The sequence below is a fragment of the Protopterus annectens genome, chromosome 4.part0 (genome assembly GCF_019279795.1).
Source record: "Protopterus annectens isolate FY-2018-M chromosome 4.part0, PAN1.0, whole genome shotgun sequence".
Lineage (NCBI taxonomy): Eukaryota > Metazoa > Chordata > Ceratodontiformes > Protopteridae > Protopterus > Protopterus annectens.
Genome location: NC_056733.1, coordinates 76028425 through 76053028, shown reverse-complemented (window position 1 = coordinate 76053028; position 24604 = coordinate 76028425). Strand labels below are relative to the sequence as shown.

Here is a 24604-nt window from a genome sequence, read left to right as displayed (position 1 = left end):
TGCCCAGCATGGGAAGAAGCTGCTGTAGGGTCAGCATTTTGAATTTTGGAACAATGAGGAATGTGTTTAAAGCGGACAGGTCTAGAATAGGCCTCCATTTGTTTTCTTTTCTTGGTACCAGGAAGAGTCTGGAGTAAAATCCCTTTCCTTGCTCCATAGATGGTACCTTTTCCACAGCTCTCATTCTTAATAGTTGAGATATTTGCTTTAGAGCTTCTGCCCTTTGAGTAGGTGGTAGGTTTGGCATTCCTCTCTTTCCTGGTAGAGTATGGAAATGGAACCTGTAACCTTGGTCTATAGTTTGCAAAATCCATTTTTCCCTTGTGATGCAATGCCAGTTCTTTGAAAATAAGGTTAGCTTTCCGCCTAAGGGTGCTTCTAGTTGTTCCCTGGTAGGCGGTGCCACCGCCAAGTCACTGTGATTGAGTTGTTGTAGTGGTGGTGGCTGCATCCGTGCCTCGCTGGTTGTTACCTTGCCACTGGCGTCCCCTGTAGGCACCCCTGGATTGGTTTCTGCCTCTAGAACGCCTATTCCTGCCTCTGTGTCTTAGAGGAGTCCGGAAAGGACCAATTCTTGGAGGGCCAGTTCCTGCTGAACCATGGAGGTTGAACCTGTAAGAAATCTTTCACTGTTTGTACAGATTTTGCCTTCTCTTCCATCTTTTTTAGTACCTGCTGTGCAGGGGAACCAAATAAATTGACCTTGTCCATGGGTGCATCCAAAAGCTTTGATTTGACATGGTCTGGTAATGCCTGTTCTCTCAACCATGCATGCCTCCTGATAACTGTGCCAGTCATGGCTGATCTAAAGGAAGCCTCCAGTGCATCATAGCCACATTTTAAAGAATGGTTACTAACCTGCTGTATGTTATGTACCATTTCTTGAACATACTTTTTATCTAAAGATTCTTCAGAGGACAGCTTTTTAGTTAACTGGTCAAGCATAAACTCTTGATATTGAATCATATGAAATTGGCAGTTCAAAGCTCTAGCTGACAAAGTAGCAGAGGTGTAAACTTTTTTACCCCATCTCTCTAAGGACCTGGATTCCCTTTCAGAGGGAGGGTTTTAGTAGAAGTAGCTGCTACAGCTTTAGGGCCCTGGGAGATAGTCTCTGGATCTGCAAAAGGAGCCTTGTATAAATGGAGATGAGTGTCCGGGACCCTGTAGAACCTATCGGGCTTAGCAGGAGCCGGAGGTAATGAATCAGGAGCAGTGCAAGCATCATTAAATGCATCATCTACAACAGAAAGAACTGGAGGTATAGCTAAAGGCCTATGTTGTGGCAAATGTAGAAAGGTTCTAAGCCTTTTTCTGGAGTCTGAGAAATCTTGGCCCTGCCACTGAAATTGTTCCCTCATAGCATGCAAGGTTTCCCCAAAGGAAAATTCCTCAGGAGGAGAGGCTGAAGGGATGGACTCTTCAGCATCAGAGTCTTCGTAAGGAGAATAAGGAGCCTCAGGAGGGTCTGTATGTTCTGAGTCATCAGAGGAATCATCAGTGGATACTGGCTCAGGGGGCTCTGCTCTAGGCCTCATTTCTGGAGGAGGGAGAGAGGCCATGTCTGGATGAGGCTGGAATCCACGAATTAAAGAAATGAGATCCTCAGCCAAGGAAAGCATATGGGAGCTGGTGCTGGGCCTGTGAGAGGGGGGTTTGGCAGGCACCGTTTTTGAAGCTTTGGCTGCTTTAGCCCTGGCAAAAGCCTTAATAGACATGGCTGCAGGAGGCCTAGCAGCTCCACGTGCAGGGGCTGGATCTGACCGACCGGCACTTGCGAACAGCTTCTGCTTCGGGCGCCACGCGGCAAGAACGACTGAGGAAAATGGCATCGGCTGATGCCTTTATACCCGAAAAACTGCAGCTATGACGTCGGGTGAAGTGCGACACCAGCCGAAGCCAGACCCAGACTTTGGAATCCGGCCGACCGAAGGGCTGCCTGACGACAGGACAACCCATTTGTAAGGACTGCAGATGCATCCTTGAAGGACATCCACAAAAACAAAAACCTCTGCACCTACCCAAGTGTACAAGCTCATCCCTGCCATCATTAACTGGAGCTAAAGATCTTCCACCATCAGACAGGAGTAGTTACACATTCTTTATCCAGCTACAGCAATAAATAAACTAAGCATACAGTGAAAAGTATGACCCAGCATAACTACAGATGGTTGATACCGTTAAAAACTATACATTACATATATGTATATATAATGATAATCTAATATCCCTAGCCATACCTTGTGCAGATAATCATGCCAGCTGAACTCTCAATGTACCTGTATACCACAAGTCAGACAGATGTCTGAAAGTTTAGAGCGACCAAGAGGTACAGAGGAGTTGCAGCTACTGACACTATGAAACAGGACTACATACTTTGGCAGAGCTGGACAGGCCTCAGAGTTTAAACACTGGATGCCTCAACACCACACTGTGGGAATCAATGGAGGAGGCACTGGCTTTTAGAGAAGCCAAAAATTCCTCAGTCTCTATAACAGAGTTTGGTCTGTCAATCTGGTGGTATAGAGGAATAAAGCCCCAACTATGGCCCAGCCCACCCGGGTTCAATTAGCTGCTTGGTTATCGACGGAGTAGAAGGGAAGGGCGCAACCTTCCCAAGTGAGAGGACATTCATCAATAAACTCTAAGGGGGAATGTGGTCCTAAAAGGGTGGCTGCCCTCAGACATAAAACATGCATGGTGGATGGGTCATAAACAATCCCCACTGGATGGGAATGCAGAGGACCCGGGTTGAGCCCCCCCCCCCCAGTCACTCTCAGGATCAGTGACAAACCCAAACAGAAAAACACAGCAAGTCTGGGAGAGGTGGCTGGAGAGTTGCTGGTAGACCCAAAGTGGATGCTGGGTACTTGGAGCTGGGCCAGTAACAATGAGATCTGAAAGGACAAAAAAAGGTGGCATAGTCAATGGCCCATCATCTATTATCCTACATTCCCATGCTACAGCTTCTACAATGTGGGTGGCAGAAGAGATAACAAGTGTCCCTGTGGTGGATATTTCTAGCCACTGTTCTGGCCTCCACAAAAGGCTTTGGCCAAGTCAGGATAAGCTGTATTTACAGACTTTCCCTCATCCAGAATTGTGATATGCTGATTACATACAGTACTAAAATAAAATACTCACTTGCAGTGGCATTAGGGTTGTCACCTTTGGAAGAAACAAAAAACTGACAAAGGCCCCTTCCTTTGCTCTACCAGTTGCCCCTTCTATTTCAGTAAGTAAATGTGCATTTCATTTTTTCTAGTAAAGTTAATAATCAAGCCAGCAAAAAAAATTTAATGAATTAGCAAGGAATATGCTGAATGCAACATATAAATGTATAAACATGCTGCACATGTTAAAAAGATACTTGCAAGATTGTTCTAGCAACTGGTTTGTTTGCTGAAGCTATTAGGTATGTATGAGGCTCTAAATCACGCGGAGGAAATGAAGAAAAGAAAAACAGTGAATTACATTTGTGTATCTATTTGTACAATGTGCCCTAAATGCTTGTTTTATTCATATTTACATGATTTATACTGCAGGTGAAAATTAAAGTATATGCAATTTTACCACAGAGAACAAAGTTTAACTGGGAGACAGACCCAGCGTTTCGATTTTATAAAGAAGAACGATCAGAGACTTGTGCATTTCGTAGAAGATGCTTCATAAAAATGATCTTTTCATTAGTTTAACTGCTGCTGATGGTCAGATTTCACATCACCCAAGAGGATGCCATTTAAAACAATTATTCTGACAAAATAATTTAAATGAAAATAGGAAATCCAAGTGAAACTCTATTTAGGGAAATATACTTGAGAAATATAAGGCTGCCACCTGTCCTGCTCGTAATGGCACACTCCCGGTTTGAGAGCATGCATCCTGTTTTGCTGCACTGACTGAGGATGTGAATGCAGCATGAATGGAAAAGGCCCAGTTTGCCAACTGCATTAATTCTGAGGTAGTAACTGCTGTGATTAAGCAGTACAAAAAAAAAGGCATCTGCTGTCATTTTAAGTCATTATCTTCCTAAGCTGCAGGCTATCGGCGTGCTGAGGGTTATCTGGTTGTCCTCTACTAGGTCAGTTCGTAAAATAAAAGGTGAACAGTAATTGGCTCAAATCTGGATGTGGGCTGTACCAGAGTCAGGAAAAGCACTCTATATGCTGCCGGCATGGAATGCTGTTTTCTTACTTTTTCAACGAGAGTTTATTCAAAACAGATTATTACTTTAATGTATTGTGCTTCAAGGAAAAGTACAGTTTTGTACCTACCATAAATGTAGATGTTAGAGTGCGCATACAGCTGCAGTCATCACACTTGGGGTTCTTTGCTGTCAGGCGGGTCCCCGGTCGGCCGAATTCCAAAGTCTAGGTCTGGCGTCGGTTGTCGTCGCTTCTTCCCTGACATCAGTGCGGCAGGGGTATAAAAGAGGCAGCAGATGCCATTTTCTTCAGTTTCTTGCCCCAGATGTCAGGTGCCCCCAGAAAGGAAGGCAATACATGATGTTATGCAAACCTACATAAGTAGATAAATGAAAACAGTAGTTGCAAGCAAATACACCATATAGAAATACCCCAGATAGGTTGTTATGTTAAAGGTGTTTGTCATAAGTTCTGTCCTAAGAGGGGATGGAGGGAGGGTAACCTGGACTGCAGCTGTATGCACACTCGAACATCTACATTTATGGTAGGTACAAAACTGTACTATGTTCTTTGTGCATACAGCTGCAGTCATCACACTTGGGTAGAATCCCAAAGCTAAGTAAGGGTGGCTGGTACTAAGCGGAATTAGGAGGGGCTAGAATGCCCTGCAGGACTGCTGTGGCAAAGCACACTCTAGATTTTGAGTGTAGTGGAAGGTGGTAGTGTTTGGTGAAAGTGTGCACTGAACTCCAAGTAGCTGCTTCCAGAATGTCCTTGGTAGGGACCCCCCTGAGGAAAGCTGCTGAGGTAGCTGTAGCCCTGGTGGAGTGGGATCTGATGTATACAGGCACTGATTTTCCATGAAATGAATAACAAAAGCGTATGCAGTGGGCTATCCATTTTGAAATAGTCTGTTTGGAAATAGCCTTTCCTTGGGCACCTGTAGCATTGGACACAAAGAGCTGTTCAGATTTCCTGAATGACTTTGTTCTGTCCAAGTAATAACGAAGTTGCCTGTGAATGTCCAAGGAGTGGAGTAGCCTCTCCCCTTTGTTCTGGGGATTTGGATAAAAGGTAGGTAAATGAATAGTCTGATTCAAAGCCACACTGGATACTACCTTTGGCATGAAGGTAGGGTTGGTTCGTAAAGAAACCCTGTCCTGATGGAAAATGATGAATGGTTGCACAGCCATGAGGGCCTGTAGCGCCGAAACCCTGCGTGCTGATGTAATAGCCAGAAGCAAAGCTGTTTTCCACGACAAGTATTGTAACTCTGCTGAAGAGGCTGGCTCAAAAGGAGGCAGTGTCAGCTTCTCCAATACGAAGTTGAGGTCCCAAGCTGGAGCTGGTGGTTTCCATGGGGGTTTTATATTTTTTGCCCCTCTGAGGAACTGCCTTAATAGAGGATGTGAGAATAAAGGAGGATCCGTATTGTATTGTGCTGAAATTGCTGAAGCGTGGATCTTGATGGAAGAGAAGGAAAGGCCTCTGTTTAACATCTCAGCTAGGTACTGTAAAATCTGAGGTATATTTATTACCCAAGGATTCTGGCCCTTTGCTTGATTCCAGGAGCAAAGTAGTTTCCATTTGGCGGAGTAGGTTTTTCTAGTAGAGGGTCTCCTGGCCTCCAAGATGACATCCTGTACCTCCTTGGAGAGAAGAGCCTGTTGGCAAATTAAGGTATTTTCCATGCAGCTAAATTTAGAGTTCTGAGCTGGCTGTGAAGGATCTTGTAGTTGTGCTGTGACAACAGAAGAGGAACTTGAGGTAGGATCCATGGTGGTGAGTGTGACAGGTTCTTTAGGAGAGGATACCAGTGCTGTCATGGCCAGTCTGGAGCAATGAGAATTATTTTTGGCCTCTCTGCTCTGGTTTTTAATAGGACTTTGGTCAGTAGATGCAGAGGCGGAAAGGCGTAGATTGTCAGTGCTGTCCAACTGAAAGATGGTGCGTCCACTTTCCAGGCCTGTGGATGATAGGTCCTGGAGCAGAATTTTTCAACTGGCAATTGCTGTGGGAGGCAAATAGATCTAGGTCTGGCTGTCCCCATGCTTGAGTTATCTGAGAAGACTTGAGGATGCAACTTCCATTAGTGAGGGTCTGTCATATTTCTGCTTAAGTTGTCTGCCAGAGTGTTTTCCTTCCCTGGCAGGAATTGTGCCTGTAGTTGAACTTGTAAATTCCAATGCTGTGTTCCACAGGGTCATAGCTTGCCTGCATAGGGGGTATGAATACGTCCCTCCCAGTTTGTTTATGTACCACATGACTGTGATGTTGTCTGTCCTTATCAATAGCTGGCCCAGTTGCAGTAGGTCCTTGAAATTCATAAGGGCATTTTGCACAGCTAGCATCTCCTTTTGGTTGATGTGTAGGTGCATCTGTTTGTGGGACCATTTTCCCTGGATGCACTGGTCTGCCATGTGTGCTCTCCATGTGTAGTCTGAGGCGTCTGTTGTGATGACTTGCCTTGCTTGTGGTATACAGAAAGGGAGACCCGTATTTCTTTGGCATGCTTGAGCCCACCACAAAAATTCCTTTTGAAGGCATGGAATGAGTGGCAAAATTGTTTCCAAGCTGTGTTTGTGTTGAGACCATAAGTTTTTTAGGTACCATTGTAGTTTCCTCATATGCAGCTTTGCAAATGGTATTAGTAGAATGCAAGATGCCATGAACCCCAGAGCCTGCAGGATTTTCCTTGCAGTTAGCCTGGTTAAAGTTGCCATTTTGTTGAAGTATTGCGACAGTTGCCCTTGTTTGTCTGGCGTGAGGTAAGCCATCTGGGCCAATGTATTTAAGCTGTCACCCAGGAAAATTATCTGTCGAGAGGGTATTAGTTTTGATTTCTTTTTGTTTACTGTGTACCCCAGGCAATTTAACAGTTTTATTACAAACGCCAGATGTTGCAATAGAATGTCCTTGCTGTCCGCTTGGATCAGGCAGTTGTCCAGATATGGGTAGATTTGTATTCCTCGTTGTCTGCAGAAAGCAATTACTGATGCCAGGCATTTCGTAAACACTCTGGGCGCAGTAGATAAGCCAAAGGGCAATGCACAGAACTGATAATGGGTTGAACCTGCAAGAAATCTGAGGTATCTTCTGCAATCTTGTCTGATAGGGACATGCAGGTATGCCTCCTTGAGGTCCAATGTTACCAGCCAAGACTCCTTGCCCAGCATGGGAAGAAGCTGCTGTAATGTGAGCATCTTGAATTTTGGTACCTCTAGGTATGGGTTTAGAATAGGTAGGTCTAAGATGGGTCTCCAGTCTTTGTCCTTCCTTGGTACCAGAACTAGTCTTGAATAAAAACCTTGGCCTTGTTCTTTTGCAGGTACCTCTTGAATTGCTTTCATATCCAGGAGAGCGGAAATTTGTTTTTGTGCCTCTGCCCATTGATTTGGTGGCAGGTTTGGCATGCCCCTCATCTTTGGAAGGGTGTGAAATTGGAATCTGTAACCTCTGTCTATAATATCCAGAATCCATTTGTCCTTTGTAACAATGTGCCAGTTTTTTGAAAATAAGGTCAGTTTTCCACCCAAAGGTGCTGCCATTATAGCTTTGTTTGGCAGGACAAGGGGAAAGTCATTGCGTCTGTTTTCTAAATGACTGTTCTGTCTTCTCCACCTCTTGGGGCTGGTGATTGCCATTGCATGGCTCTGTAAGATCCTTGAGGTTGTCCTCTACCCCTTGGGCGTCTGTCCGTGGCTGGAAAGGACCAATTTTTTGAAGGCCAGTTTCTGCTGAAGCGTGGAGGCTGCACCTGCAAGAAATCTTTAACTGTTTGCATAGATTTAGCTTTTTCCTCCATTTTCTTTAGTACCTCCTCAGCTTTAACACCGAACAGTACATCTTTTTGTAGTGGTGCATCTAATAATTTTGCTTTGACATGATCTGGTAAGGTTTGTTCTTTGAGCCAAGCATGTCTACGTATGACAGAAGCTCTGCATGAGGCCTCTAAAGCATCAAAGCCACACTGTAAGGTATGCTTCCCCACTTGTTCTGCTCCATGCAACAAATCCTGCAACTCTTTCAAATCAGGTTGTTCTGTTTGTGTCATTTTGCTTTTCAGCTGAGATAGCAAGAACTGCTGGTACTTTAACATATGAAATTGACAGTTTAATGCCCTCATGGTTAAAGTGGCTGATGTATACACCTTTTCCCCCCACCTTTCCAATGCTCTGGAATCTCTCTCTGAAGGTAAAGGGTTTTTAGCAGTAGACGCCTTAATTCCCTTGGGATCCTGAGAAATAGTTTCTGGGTCAGCAGAAGGGCTTTTATAAAGGAACTGGTGAGAATCAGGAACCCGGTAATATCTGTCTGGTTTAACAGGGGCAGGAGGTAAAGAGTCTGGATTAAGACTGGCTTCTGCGTACACATCATCCAAAATATCTAAGACAGGAGGAATAGCTAGGGGCCTATGCTGGGGAAGCAGCAGAAATTCCCTGAGCCTTTTCTTGGAATCTGAGTAATCTTGGCCTTCCCAGTGGAAGTGTTCTCTCAATGTATGTAGGGTTTCCCCAAAAGAGTAGTCCTCGGGGGGGGGGGGGACAGAGGGAATAGACTCCTCAGCATCAGAGTCTTCAAAAGGTGAATAGGCGTAATCCAGGTCTTCAGAAAGGCCTGAGGTAATAGATGCCTGATCTGTCTTCCTCCATCCTGGGTCTTTTGTCTGAGGGGGTTGAGAGCCCCTGATGAGTGAAATTAAATCCTCAGCCATTTTAAGCATCTGTTTTTTGAGCATGGGACCTTGAGGGGACTTGAGGTCCCTGTTTTTTAATTTTCATTGGAGCTTTAGATTTAGTGAACGATTTAATAGATAAGGTGGTAGGCCTGAAAACGCCTTCAGAAATGGCAGACCTTGCTAAACTTTCCGTTTCTCCGCCAAGAGTGGCGTCGGTATCTGCAGTGGGAATGGGGACCGAGGAACCTGCGACCTTGGGTACTGAAGTCACCGGTAATAAAGTTTCTTCGGTAGTCAGGGGCTGCGTAGGCGCCTCGCCGAGAACCGGTAGTCGGCCTTAGCGTGGTCTCAGTACTCGGTGCAGGCCTTGGATGTCTGTCCTTATCCTTGCGTTTTTTGCCTAAAACTGGCGTCTGCATATACGACGACATAATATAATTAAATGTTTTGCCAAAATAATGAAGGGCGAACTCCGCCCGATGCTTAATAGTGCGCTTGTTAAACCTAGCACAAAAACGGCAGGCCGAGACGTCGTGTTCTGGCCCTAAGCAAGGTACACAGTACGAGTGAAAATCCTTATGCGGTATTTGCTTCCCACAAGAAATGCAATTATTAACTTTGTCTGACATCGGTCTGAGGCAAGAAAAGTTTCCCCAACGGGGTACTTAGCTTTAAAGAAGACTTCGTCTGAAATACTTTCGTAAATCTCAGGAGCTGGCCGACCGGCACTTGCGAACTGCTTCTGCTTCGGGCACCACGCGACAAGAAAGACTAAAGAAAATGGCGTTGGCTGCCTCTTTTATACCCCTGCTGCACTGACGTCAGGGAAGAAGCGACGACAACAGACGCCAGACCTAGACTTTGGAATTCGGCCGACCGAGGACCCACCTGACGGCAGAGAACCCCAAGTGTGATGACTGCAGCTGTATGCACGAAGAACATCTGGGTTAGCTGAGAAAGTACAGTACTGTTGTGATCGGGAATGGTATCTTTGGTCACGGATACTGGCAGTTGCTTAATTTCAGAGCTTCAAGCTGGCTACCAAAACAAAAATCTTTCAGGTTATCTGTGATGTGACATCATGAATAAAATTTGTAGTCCCTTGGCATGACCACGTTGGTGAGCAAGACTGAGCACATTAGCAACTTGCACAGTGCAAAAAACCTTACTAAAAAGTAAAAGGAATTGGATGTGGGCTCTGCTTTCATCCAGTCTGTTGTTAATGCTTCTTGCTTAGACTGCCTGATGGATAGAAAACATCTGCATTTAAGGGGGGGGGGGTAGTAACAGAGATAGAAAGCTACTACCCCTGATCCATTTAGTCTTTTCTTGGCTTGTTTTAACTGCATTTTCTGTTTAACAAAAGTTCAATACACTCACTCTGCTTCCCAGAAATGTATACAAGATATTAATGTTCCACTGAGTGTCTGACAAAGTGAAATGTGGAGATCTATTGACTAATAGTGTTCTTTGCAGTATGCATGAATGATTGTGACAATATTTGAAAGATACTTGTCAAATAAAATGCATTTGACACATTGTTTGAACAACTGTAGTCTGTGGAACTGCACTTTGCTGTGTGAACTAGGGCTTCCTGGCTATCGTATTAATGTAAGCCAGCTAACAGTAAACACTGGGAGATAGCGGACTGGGAAAAGAATATGTTATGCCATAATAATAGAGTGAGCTTCTAACCTTGCTTTTAAAGGGAGTATTTTCTTACCCTTGAAAGTTAGTAACCTCAGGGTTACCTTATTTAGAGTTGTGGGTGGTGGGGGGATATATGGGGGTGCATGGGGGTTGCCCTTCTGGCAGCAATGTTTGTCAAAATATAATTATTGCATTGATGTTTTTCTGTATCATTTAGTGCAATGTGGTTGTCCCCAAAGTCTTGGTGCAAATCTAGATTTTTGCTGTGATAGCTGCCTTTAAATTAACTCATTTATTAAATTCGAATTGGTTTACCGGGGTGGAGCACTGATTAATTCTGACCAGTTTCAACCTCAGCCTTTTAAAATCAGACAAAATGGTTTGCTTTTTGCTCACATCTCACAAGTACATCTTAGCCCCAAGGCTTGATATCACAGTGAAAAATATAAACAACAAAACAAACAAAGCTAATCACCTGAGCACTGACCTTTGTATGTTACGGAAGGGAATGGAAATGGCATGTCACTATCATGTTTAATAACCTACAGTGGAATTTATAACGCTGAATGATTACCGACTGTTCTAGTCAGATAGCGTACCTCTGACATTGCTGTTCTTTAGACTAGTTGGAATTTGATGTGGGGGGGGGGGGGACCTTGGGAAAACCTGGTTTCAACAAGAGAGCAGAGAATCAAAAAAGTTTGGGAACCACTGACTTATGGGCTGTGTTGGTTTATTGTTATACCTTATGGGCTGTGTTTGTCAGACACTGGTGCATTGTTTGGTGTGTGTGTGTGGAATGTTTGAGTGTGCGTTTTGGAGGTTTCTGCTGTTTAGGTAAGTTTTTACTCGGGACCCCTGCATAGGTGTGTGTGTGTGTGTGTGTGTGTGTGTGTGTGTGTGTGTGTGTTGGAAATCTCCTCTTTGTGAGGAGTACAGACTGTGACACAAGAGCAGATGGATTCCAGGTTACTGACGCAGATGTATTTCTCGCAAGTAGAAGAATTATGTGCTAGGAGAAGAGGCAGCTTTATTCCTGAATGGGACTTACAAGGCCTTATACTACCATCCTACTAGGCCATATAGAATGCTGTAGTTGTGGATACAGATATGACTGATGAGCACAATCTCCACGTAAATATGTCAAACATTTATGTGAATTCAGCACATATTCCACAGAAAATAGCCAGGAGTTCAACCGAAGAACATATGGCCATTACAATATCAGTGTTATAAAGGCTGTGGTTAGTGACACATGCAAAGCACACAACACAAAAAAGTATGAAAAAGGTACTGTGAATACATGTCCACAGGGGAGTGTCTACCATCTACGCTGACAATCTTGTTGGCTACTGCATTCAATATACTTGTAATATACCCCTTAATACACTTTTGGTCAACACATTTAAGGGAACTGAAACTCACATGCCTTACAGACAGCAGAGGGAAAGTAATTAAAAATCTACCACTGTACAAAGGAATCCAAGTAGTAGAACTTCTTATAGAAGCACATATTAGTCAGAAGGAATGTTTTCAGCAAAGGCACCATCAGCAGGATTCAAACGCCATTAACACTGTTCTTCCATAGCATGAAGAAGCTCTGTGCTTCTCATTGCACTTACCATGTAGATTCATCCCTGTAGGTGCAATGATTAAGCTAATTAGGGCTCATCTAGTAAACACTGTACAGATGTCCACACAAGACAGTGGTCAGCCTACAGTTACAGTGGAGAGGGAATTGTTATGCCATATTTAACTTTCTACAAATGGAATCACTGTAGAGCATGTACTCCCAATGGAATCACTGTAGAGCATGTACTCCCAACGGAATCACTGTAGAGCATGTACTCCCAACGACATACACAGGAATGCAGGACTACTACATTTCACATCTCAAAATGCCACTTGAGCTACAATAAAAAGAAATTACCTATATTTTCTGAGTTTCCCATCCATTTCCTAAATTAAATTCATGCAATAAATGTTTGGGCACTAACTAAGATTTTCCCGCAAGATTCTTCAAGTTGAGACATAACTGGAGAAAATGATAGCGCTCCTTTCAGAGCACAGAGGTGGTGGGAGGAGGAATTCAAAACTTCACAGGACATATTCCACAAGGAGTACAGACAGAGGATCTGCATGAAGGTTGCACCAGGCCATAATACACAGCTGGAGCGTGAATCAGCTTATGCAATGTGGTCACCCGTACTCTAGGTATTTCTACACATGGGAAACAGTGCTATCACTATTATAGTAACATGACACTTTGCAATCCCGCCTCCTTCACCAATGAAAGAAGAAAGTTAACAAGCAGTCACCAACTCTGTATTTAAAGTATAACTTATTTTAGCTACCCAAATAACCTGCCACTGTGTGCCATCTATACATTTTACTTTATTCCCATTTTATGTCTCTAGTGTCTGAAGCGATCGAAAAGGGTTGGAAGATACAGTACTGTGGACTGGAGCTAAGACAGCGCCAGGTAAAATATACATGCTGTAATAAAAATACCTGGCTGTTACTATTTCCAGAAGTAGGCATTAAAATGTAAATCTATTACTTTCATATACTACAGCCCCATCTGTCAGCAATGGCATAGCTCAAAGCTAGAAGCATGACTGTGCAATGCTAGAATCACATTTCTGCAGGACTTCTCTTGTACAGGTAGACACGTGAATCTTCATGTTAAAGGCTCCGTTTTCACATTGTGAGGATGTCTGTGTGTTCGATTCTTTCTTTGCCATACAGCCATTGTCATGAAACACTTTATATTGTTCTGTCCAGCAGTAGTATCACTGTAGTACATAGTCCATAAATGCAAGATTACTAGTTTGCTGGATACCGCCCCCCAACGTACAACTGATGAAGTCCCTTACTCGCCAGCTTTGAAATATGCATGTCTGAGAATACTGTACATATCCAAACTGCATTTCTGAACACAGGCACATGGTCTGGTTAAACAGTCTGCTGTTAATCCTCTGTCAGACTCATGTGAAGATGGGGTCTGGTTTAGGCCCCTTCTACATATTTAATACACTCAGAATTGTGTTTGCATGTACCCATATATACGTGAGTGTGCACATGTGCATGTGTATTATATATGTATATATCAGAGCTTGTGGAGGGATATCATTGACAAGGGATTGGTTATCCAACTAAGCCACAAGGGGACCATGTTCCAGAGACTCAGAGTTGCATCCCTGTCCCACCGTAGCTTCACCTGCTGAGCCAGAACCCAGTGGTGACAGTACCCATGGTGACAAGTTCTCCCACTGGGTCTCAACAGGCAGAGACTGCAACTGTGAACATCCAATCCTACCCCCCTTTATGTCTGTGCCCACCCCTGTTTTTTTACAATCCTCCCCTCATCATTCTCTATACTCTCTCTCAAACATTGTGTTCCCCCTCACTCATTGTGTTACCCCCCTGTCATGTCTATTCCCCCCACCTAACCTACCCGTTCCTACCTTCCTCTTACTTCCCTTCCCAAGTTTCCCTTCCCCTAAAAAGAAAAACAAAAATTAGGCAACTGTCCCTTAAAAAAAATGCATGTTTCTTACCAGACATCCATCCTGCCCATTCCTTATTTGCTACCATCTGCACATTAGCCTGGCTGCATGCATGGTTAATGAGCCTCAGGATTTGCAAGGTACACAACGTAAACAGTAATGGCTTGGCCAAGACAGTGAATGCAGCATTTCTTAATTCCCAGGCTACATTCTTTAACAGCTCATTCACTTGACAAGGTATGAATCACAAATCCTGGTTAGAACAAGACAGACTAGTAGTCTGCCATTAACTTTTCAGACCACACCTCTCAACTTAATGGTAGATCGGAAAAGAGAACAGAGAGGTACATTTAAAAGACCCTAAATGGCAAATACTACACCTGCAACCTAAATTCCTTAACATTACATTAGATTCCAATTAGCCTCCCCCCAAGTCGAACCTAATTCGAGCAACTTATTACTGCAATGTTATAACACACAACTGGTCCTAAAGGTAACATCCTTCTGGAAAACTACAGCTTGAATCTTCTCATGACCAACAATACCTAAACAGACATTCTCACCTACAATGGCCTCACTCTGATCATTAGAGAACCTGCCAAGCACAATTTTAGATAAGGAATAATTCCCTTGTACACTATCAAACATCCCAAACAAAATTACTAACATAAGAATACCCCCCCAGCAACATATCACTACCTTCTAAAACTCTAACTAAATTCTACCTATTAAAAACCTAAATGCGCTACCAATGCCCCAGAACACAGGAAAACATTTCTACCTCTGAAGATAAACTATCCAAAACATTCTTCCTCTCCTCCAAAACACTGGCTGTGAGAGTTTCACAGCCTCATTTAGATCTCCAGTTACAGCTACAAGAATATTTTTCAGTAGTTAGACTCTCCAAAAGCAACGACATACTAGGAATCAAAAAAATGAAAGCACTATACAAAATTTAAAAAGACAATGCTTAAAAAAAAAAAAAAAAAACAAGGAAAAGCAATTCTAACCCAGAAAACATTAACGAAATTAATATCCCTCCGAAACCTAGGAAAAAAGCAACCAGGAGACCAGGCTTACTTTCTCCATACTTCTCAAAATTCAGTAATAAATTGCCTAACACACTGGAAACTCATAGCATCATCACTGGGCAACCCATTCTCCAGTAAAAGTATTTTAGTAGAATATATCTTTCCAACCCCTCAGCTCAATTAATCTCTACAATCTAAACTTTTTACAAGAATTTTCAGTCCTTCTCTGCATCCCTCTCCTTTCACATCTCCCCTCACCTCAAAACAAACACTCTCTATACACCCCTACATTTTTCAACAGAAACAAAAAGATACCAGCAAAAGTAAGGACAGAGTACTCACAGATTCACCCACAAGTGTGGAAGGACAGAGTACTTCCATATCTTGTCCTCTTATGCAAATTGCATATACCTCCCATCAGGCATTACCTATACACTTATGCCTTACCACCAACACAATGTCATCTCTGTCAAGGAGGCAAACAATCATACTTCTCTCCAAAATCAAACTTGAACAAAACAAGGACTTTAGGCCAGCATCAATTCTTCCAACCCTGGACAAATATTTTGGAAAAAACTTCACCCTACTTAAGGGAATAGTCAAAAATATCACCCTCTCTCCACATCAACACGGTTTCTGATCACACTGCATTAGTGACACCCATATACACCCTCAAAAGATATTCTCCAAAATGTGGACAGGATACTCTCATAGCTAAATACTAAACCGTCTTATCTTGGCTGGTATTAGCAGACTCCCTCCAATAGTTTTTAAGTCCTGATCAGAGAAAAAAAATACTGTCTACTCTAAAGTCTGTTCAGTTTCATCTCCCTTTCTATTTACCTTGATAGATTCCTTGCAGCTTTTCAAATTAAATGGCATGTAATCAGTGAAAAGAATGGATCTGTAGGGCAAATTCTTCAGCTATCATCATATATAAACTGGAGAACATCTCCAACCTTTCCACCTAGTTTAACTGAAGCTAGATGCAAACAAAACAATCTTTAGAACGGAACAAAAGCTCTCAATTTTACCTACAAATTAGACAACTCAACCTAACCTACAGCCCCTCACACTTCAAATATCCATGTCTAAATACTTAGCTGATGTAGTGATTACACAAACAGTCAATAAACTTAGTTAACACCGATATCAGAAGCATTTCAGGAACCACTACTTAGCTCATAAGGAACTGAAGGTCAGCCCATACTAAGTTTTACTTTAACAAGGCTATAACACATGCCATTGCTTCAATAACCAGCATGTCCCTCTAATACAAAAGATCTTCAGCAGCCATTTACATAACTGCCAAGGGCGGAAAACAATGGCTACATCAAATCTCAGGCCCTTTGCAAAGATCAGCCAAACTACAGGATTCAAGGCTTTTACAGACTGCAATTTATGCATATTAGTTTCCTCCAGCAGTAAAATGGTCCAATTGAAGTATTTCTATGGAGGAAGAGTACAGGCATAGAGGTTCTTCGGCTAAAATGGTATCTGGGAGTGAATCACTGTTGCTCAGCTAGTGAACCGAATAGTGAATTATTAAAATCTATATATTCTCCTAAAACTTCCAATAAATACGGCATACAAATATCAGCTCTGAAATTCGCGGTGCTGGTGCTGCGGTAGCGTTGTCCCCTCACACAGTCAGACGCTGTCCGGTTTGATTCTCAGCTAGAGCATCTTCTGCGTGGAGACATGCGTGAATGGGCGTACCTTCATTAAAGGTTGTGCGCCAGGGCTGGTAACTCGGCACGTAAAAATCAACTACCAATCATTAGCGGACCAGAGTTCCGCTGTGGCAATCCCTAACCGGGAAAAGCCAAAAGGCGCAACAACAAATGTCAGCTCTGACCTACTTTGGGGATAATGCTGGGAATTGTCAAAAGTATTTATTCACACAGTTTATTCTAACCTAAACTTCACTTCCAAATTATGTAAAATGGCAAACACCAAATTACATAATCCTACACAAACAAACAGAAAATTATGCCATTTGGAAAAAATCACAAAAGACAAAACTGGGTGCTACAAAAAGAATTAACCTTTTTAGCCATCAGAAATAATGTATTAGAAAAATCCACAGAAAATGTGTAAAGTCATCTAAATATGATCAGGTCAGTAACAAATACACCTGTTCTAAATTCCCCTTAAAATATACAACTTATACATTTTCCAAATTGAGAAAGATGCATTTTCTCAAGCATGCTACTAAACTATATGTAAACTATTTTTCAAAGGGGGAAAAAAAAAAACTTTAGAGGTCATCTTAAAGATAAAGTTACTCAAAAAATAAATAAAATCATTGCCAGTATAAGGAATGCATATACATAGTGCTTAAGGCATGCATTTAAAGAATAGCTATGCATCAACAGTGTAGTAATTATCCAAGTGAAGGGTGCTATTCTAAACATCTTTAAAACAAATGAAAAATTACTACTTTTCAAAATACAATGTAGTCATGCGAGAGGCTTCATTTACACTAGAAATGGGAAACATTTGGAAAATCCCATTGAAACGTACCACAGTATTTAATATTTATTACACCAGGTCTGACTTTGATAAACTACAAAATGAAACTAGGTATTGGTTTCCCAAACGTTAGTATTAGTAAAGCACGTATGGTGATACAACCTGCACTGCTAATGTCACTTTAGCAGCATGAAAATGCACATCAGTGATGCTATTTTGAGATGTAGACTACACGTCAATAAAAAATCAGGAGTCTTCTAAATTATTCTACTAAAACGTCCAAATTAAAATCTAAATGCGCGTATGCTTTACTGTTTAGCAGTAACTTTTCCAACAACAAAGTGTAATCACACGGATACAAGTATCTATGTGGTATATGCACTCTATGCATTGACAAGAAGCAGGTAATTTGCTCAAATATATAATAAAATAAAACATGAATTTAATATACCACTACCAAAAGTCTGGTTTGTATTTCACTGTCTAGCAAACTAGCAGAGTAGTTGGCTCTACACAAGTGATGAAGACTAGAAAAATGATACACATATCACAGGTTCAACTAGCAGCTGCCCGGCAGATGAAGAATGCCAAGAATAATTCAAACTTATCTTTCTCTGGTAAGAGCATGCACGACCTGCTGGGCTCGCCAGACAACGGTTTTCAGTAGAGACTGAACCAATAACCTAGGCAATGGCAAGCAATGAGGCGATTAGCAGTGGGCACATAAAGGCAGAAATGAGGCAGCACTCTCAAAATGCACATCAAGGGAGGAGTTAGGAGAAACATCCAAACACCACAGTAAGATGGCTCGTAAACTGGTCCTGTTCCACTCTGTATACACAGAGACCCATAAATCTCCACCTTGAAACTACAAATTTCTTCATAGTGGAAGGCCACACCATGGTACCACCAAACAGAATGGACACACTGTGATGGGATACAGGATAATGTAGAGTCTTAAATACATGGGGTCTGCAACCTCCAGTAAGTAAATATGTTTGCAAATGAAATTCGGTGTCAAAGTAGAAATTTAATTTTTGAGATTAGAGAGTTTGCATTCAAGCTACCTGTGAAAAAAAAAGTTGCTCAGAGTTAAATCTCATTTCTAAACCAAAGTAAAAGTACCTCTATTACCCTTCTTACTCCTCCAAGAAAAAAAAAAAAAAAAAAGCTTACTCTGCTGGCATCTCAACTCCCCCACTTCTCCAACCAGTCTTCAAAAAATTGTGGGATTTCCCACCATCCCTCTTATTGCTTCATTTTTTTCCCCCCAAGCGCTCTAGCTCTGTTTTGTGTTCATTTTTCAGCAATCCTCTCCACTGCCACTTCTGTCTGCTCCATTAACAAAATGACACTCTGTTTCCAGGAGTCCACCTTCCAGCTTCGCATTTTGTTGTGCTCTTAAGTTTTATCTTTTTAGAAAGACAATTTTGAAATAGTCCACCATAAAAAAAGAATCTACTGTAAGCCACTTTATATAAATTCCATTTCACTGTGCATTTCTCTTTATGATACCAAATTCAGTCTTATACTTCTGATTGTCCTGCTGAACAAGACATTAATTGTTTTGTAAGCCATCCAATGCCTTTTCCTTCCAAAAAATCATACTGCATAAACTGTGTTGTGCGAATACAATTTTTACCCACGTTAATCAACTCTGCATACACTGGATATATTTCCCACTCCTGTTCACCTGGTCTCACTCTGAAAATGGGCCTAGACCATCAGGGTTAAATTTGGTTTAAAAACATGTACGCAGACATGCAGCTCCCCTCACTGGTAATTATGGTATGAATGCACATATTTAGTTTTAGAGTTTATCCGGTTGGGACAAGCTTAAGTCTCAGGAAGGGCACAGGATTTTCATATCTGAAGGGTACATACATCATGCAGTTTAAAAGTACAGTGGTGGTGGTAGGAGAAGATTACATTTACAGCACATCTGGCAATTCCGATATAAAACTGGAGTCAGCAAGTTCATTTCTTTCTTTCAAATGTTATCCATGACTATTGTGCCTTTTCGCTAGGAGAGAAGGGTTACTCCACTTGTGTCCCTTATCTGGCGAAAGCCCTGCCTTACATGGGACATGTAGATTGCTGGAGCTCTGCACCAGCAAATAAAATATTTGCAACATAAAAGGCGTCACAGCAACTGTGAAAAAAAAAAAAAAAAAAAACCACACCCCAGCAGTACAACAGTAGGTGACATCTAGATTAGGATAGCAACAGTAGCTTTAAGGGTAGTGCAAACAAACAGGAGCGAGATGAAGTACACAGAAGAAGACAACAGTGGTGGCTCAGAGAAATAGAATTACACAGAAGGGAATCTATTGGACAGAAGCAGTTATATTTACATGAGTGGCTGCAGTTCAGCAAGAAGTTAGAGGAACCTGCACCCCGAACCCCACTAAAATAATACTGCAATGCTGCAGACTTTCACATTTAACAGCGCCTTCACAAGACCACAACCAGCAAGGTGCAAGTTAGCACTGTAAATGGACAGTGGAAGTCTTAATATCTAGTGACCTAGGAAAGTTCAACATCCACATATTTCAAGGGACTTGTAAAGGGTGCTTTTGTCTAGAAGGGGATTCTTTACCTGTTCAAAAACTCCACAGACTCTCACAAAGGTCATTTTTAAAAGGTTTCACCCAGTATTAAAAAAGTTATGTTAGACTCTCCTGAATTACAAAATGTTAAGGTCTATTAGACTTCTCTTATTCATATCTTGCTGAGCTCCATTTGTGCCCGACAGACAGTACTTCTTAAACAATCTGAATTAGAGCTACACAAGTATATTTTTCACACTAATTGTTCAGCGTTTCTCATCAGCACTGCAGTGGTTGTATTTATTTGCTTAAAAGCACTGCATTGTTTTTTTTATTTGTGTAACGGTTCTGCACTAGTTTACTGCACTGTTTTTATTTATTTGTTTGACTGAATTATTTACTTTTCTGGGTATCCATTTATATAAATTGATCTGTGGTTGCATTTTTGTTTTCTCCCACCCTTCCACTCAATTGCTGTTGTGCTCTTATAAGTTTGTGGCTTTTGTTGTTGCCCGCCCCTACTGTAAATTTGATAAGGGACACCCCTCCCAGTTCCACCTCATTAGCTCATTCTAATACAGAGATCATTTGGAAAAGCAACCCCTTAGTTCCTTAACCTTGAATTTTCTTCTGTTCCTCCTCTTTCCCTTTCCACTTTACTAACAAAAAAAAACATTTTATTCAGCTTCTTTTACTGTATTTGCATTTCCTTCTCCTGCTCTTTTACTTCATATTGCTTTTTCTGCTACTTGCTGTGGCTTGTTCTCTGAAGCGTTCAATTGCATCTTTTCTGTTGCATTTGTTACAATTTAAACAGGCTATAAACAAGCAGTAAGTGTTATTCTAAGCCTCTTAGTTTTGGTTTAAGCATTTGGGCTTTAGGCTAACCCCTTAGCTCTCTCTGGCCTTCTCTCTCAAATTCTGTAAAATATGGATGGACAATTTCCTACAGTTTCTCCTCCCAGTCTGGTTGATATGGGCATCCTGCGACAGTGTAGTAACTGCCTCATATACACGGACAACCACCTATCACCTAGGAACACAATTTGCAAAAGATGCAATTACATGAGTCCAAGCTCCCTCCCTCACAAGCCAGTATATCTGGCACCGAGAAAGTAGTCAACACAAATCACTATACCTCAACCACCACCCACACCTACAACCAACAAAAACATACCCAAACGAATGAGACCTCACAGGCAAAAACAAACACGATCTCCACAGCCCTCCACACCACATACCATGCATAGTTCACACACCTGTCTCTCAGCCACCAAGGCTTAACCATAAAGCCAACATATTAGTCATAGGCGACTCCATTGCGAGACACACAGATGTACCTCTCAACAGGATGGATAAGGAGAAAGTCACAGGTGGTTGTCTGTCAGGGGCCAGAATCCACCACATCACACATGCACTCAAGTCTCTCAACAAGAGGTACGGTTATGACTCTGTCATAGTCCACGTTGGTGTGAATGACTTGAGATGTACTTCCTGGACTATATGAAGAGAGACCTGATTGAACTCGCTGAATGTGCATCCCAAACAGGTACGTCCCAAGCCTTAAGCAGCATTCTACCGTCACCCAGCATGATGCCTGAATACAAACAGAAAATGATTGACTAACAATTGGCTTAGTTTCTGGTGCCATTCCAGAGGGATCCAGTACCAGACAGCATGGGAAGATCGACAGACCACGATGCTTTGCCAGAGATGGCCTGCATCTGTCTCAGCTGGGCTTCAGGATTCTGGCAAAGGCTCTTGCCTCCCCTATAGTGCCTTTTTTAGGAAAGGTGATGAGGTTAAAACTACCAACATAAAAATTTCAACAAAACACAAATTAAAGGTCATGCTGCTAAACACTAGGAGTCTAAACATGAAATTGCACTCATTGCAAGCATTCCTAACCCTGGAAATGCTGACATCTGTGCAGTCACAGAAACCAGGTTAAAGGCTGCAGAAAGCACCCCAGCCTTACCTGGTTACTCATCGTATATATACACACAAACTCCAGGCTGGTCAAACAGTAGGATGTACAGGAGACACTCCAGGTGCAGTTAACTATTGACAAGACCCCTATACAAATCATAGCTAGCTACTGGCCTCCAAATCTGACCCAAGCTGCCCAAACTACCTATCTAGACCTCTTCGAATCTATCAAGATTCAACTCTGTACCCTGATCCTGGGTGACTAACTACTCAGACTGGGAGAACTACTCTTGCCAAAACACAAATGCCCAGAGATTCCTCGATTTTGTCAATGCAAATGTTTTGGAACAGCTAGTCGATACCCCCACAAGAGGCGATAATATCTTGGACTTTGTATCAACCAACATAAGTAAAGTACAGTTTTGTACCTACCATAAATGTAGATGTTCGAAGATCCACATTGCTGCAGTCCTTACATATGGGGTAGTCCGCTGTCCTCGGTCGGCCCGAATACCAAAGTATAAGGCTGATGTCGGTCAAGGCGCTTAGAACTGACATCAGAACGTCAGGGTACAAAAGCGCATGACCGACGTCATATCCTCAGTCTTTTCTTGCCCCAGATGTCAGAAGGCCCTAAAAAGAAAGGCCAAAACCAAAAGACAGCAAAAAACCAACCAACCACCCCTGCACTAATCCTATTTACAATATTTACAATATTCACAACCCAAACCACACAACCGCCTCTAACTACAGAGGGAAGGAGGGAGGTAAATTGGACTGCAGCAATGTGGATCTTGAACATCTACATTTATGGTAGGTACAAAACTGTACTATGTTCTTCATCTCACATTGCTGCAGTCCTTACATATGGGTAGAATCCCAAAGCAGAGGTAAGGGAGGATGGCAAAACTATAAAGCATTAGGAGCTGCCAAAATGCCCTGTAAAATTGCAGTGGCAAAACCAGCCCTAGATTTAGAGTAAAGTGGAAGGTGGTAATGCTTAGAGAAAGTATGCACTGAACTCCAAGTAGCTGCCTCCAAAATATCTTTAGTTGCCACCCCTTAAAAAGCTGTAGAAGTGGCAGTAGCCCTAGTGGAATGAGGCCTAATCCCAGCTGGAATCTCCTTACCATGATGGGAATAACAGAAAGCAATACAAAACCCAATCCACTTAGAAATAGTTTGTTTTGAAACAGGCTTGCCCTGAGAACCCAAAGCAAATGAAATAAATAACTGCTGAGACTGCCTGAACCCTTTAGTTCTGCTCAAATAATATCACAACTGCCTGTGTATATCCAAAGTGTGCAAAATCTTTTCCCCTTTATTTTGGGGGTTTGGATAAAAAGTAGGCAAATGAATAGTTTGGTTTAAAGCCACACTAGAAACCACTTTAGGCATAAAGGAAGGATTAGTACGCAAAGATACCCTATCCTTATGGAAAATTAAGAAAGGCTCAACCGCCATAAGGGCCTGTAATTCAGAAACCCTTCTCGCAGAGGTAATGGCCAACAAAAAAGCAGTCTTCCATGATAAATATTTCAACTCTGCAGTAGCTGCAGGCTCAAAAGGTTGTAGAGTGAGTTTCTCCAACACAAAATTGAGATCCCAAGCAGGAGTAGGAGCTCTACGTGGGGTCTTATATTCTTTGCCCTCTAAGGAATTGCTTAAACAAAGGATGAGAAAACAATGGTGGGTCACAGTCATAGTGAGCAGAAATTGCTGCAGCATGAACCTTAATAGAGGAGAAGGACAAACCTTTGTCCAGTAACTCAGTAAGATATTGAAGAGCCACACTTAAATTAGGCTTAGAAACATCAAATTCCTTTGCTGTACTCCAAAATAAAAATCTCCTCCATTTATCTGCGTACACTTTCCTTGTACTAGGCCTTCTGGCCTCCAAAATAACATTCAAAACTTGCTGTGGAAGCTGAGACCCTCCAGGGTTTAAAACAGAATATGCCAGGCTGTTAGATGTAGAGAGTGAAGTTTGACATTGAGTAAATGACTGTTCTCCTGAGACAGCAGGTGTGGAATCGAAGGCAAAGGCCATGGAGACTCCTACCAGACTTCTCAGTAATGGGTACCAGTGCTGTCGAGGCCAATCTGGAGCTATTAAAATCATCTTTGGCTTGTCCTGTCTGACCTTCAGGAGTACCTTTGGGAGGAGAGGCAGAGGTGGAAAGGCATACACATGAAGATTGCTCCAATTGAATGAGAGAGCATCCACTTTCCAAGCTGTGGGATGAAACCTTTTGTGCAAAACTTTGGCAGCTGGTAGTTTAGTGGAGAAGCGAACAGATCTATGTCTGGAGTTCCCCATAACACTGTCAATTTCTGAAATACATGAGGATCCAATTTCCACTCGTGGGGATCCATAATTTGTCTGCTCAACACATCTGCTAAGGAGTTCTGTGCTCCCGGCAGAAACCTTGCCTGAAGATTTAGCTGTAAACTGAGAGCAGTCTCCCACAAAATCATTGCTTGTCTGCATAGAGGATAAGAATGCGTTCCCCCTTGCTTGTTGATGTACCACATGACAGTTGTGTTGTCTGTTAGAATCAACACCTGCCCTGGAAGAAGTAAATCCTTGAAAGCTATTAATGCAAATTGGACTGCTAACATCTCCTTCAAGTTGATA

At 42.3% G+C, this 24604-nt stretch overlaps 1 protein-coding gene across 2 annotated transcripts in view; it reads right to left on the bottom strand.

Moving 5' to 3' along the window:
- RNF157 (ring finger protein 157) overlaps positions 1 to 24604 on the bottom strand; it is a 1565029-nt gene that overhangs the window by 1490359 nt on the left and 50066 nt on the right. The gene's annotated exons all lie outside the window — the stretch shown is intronic.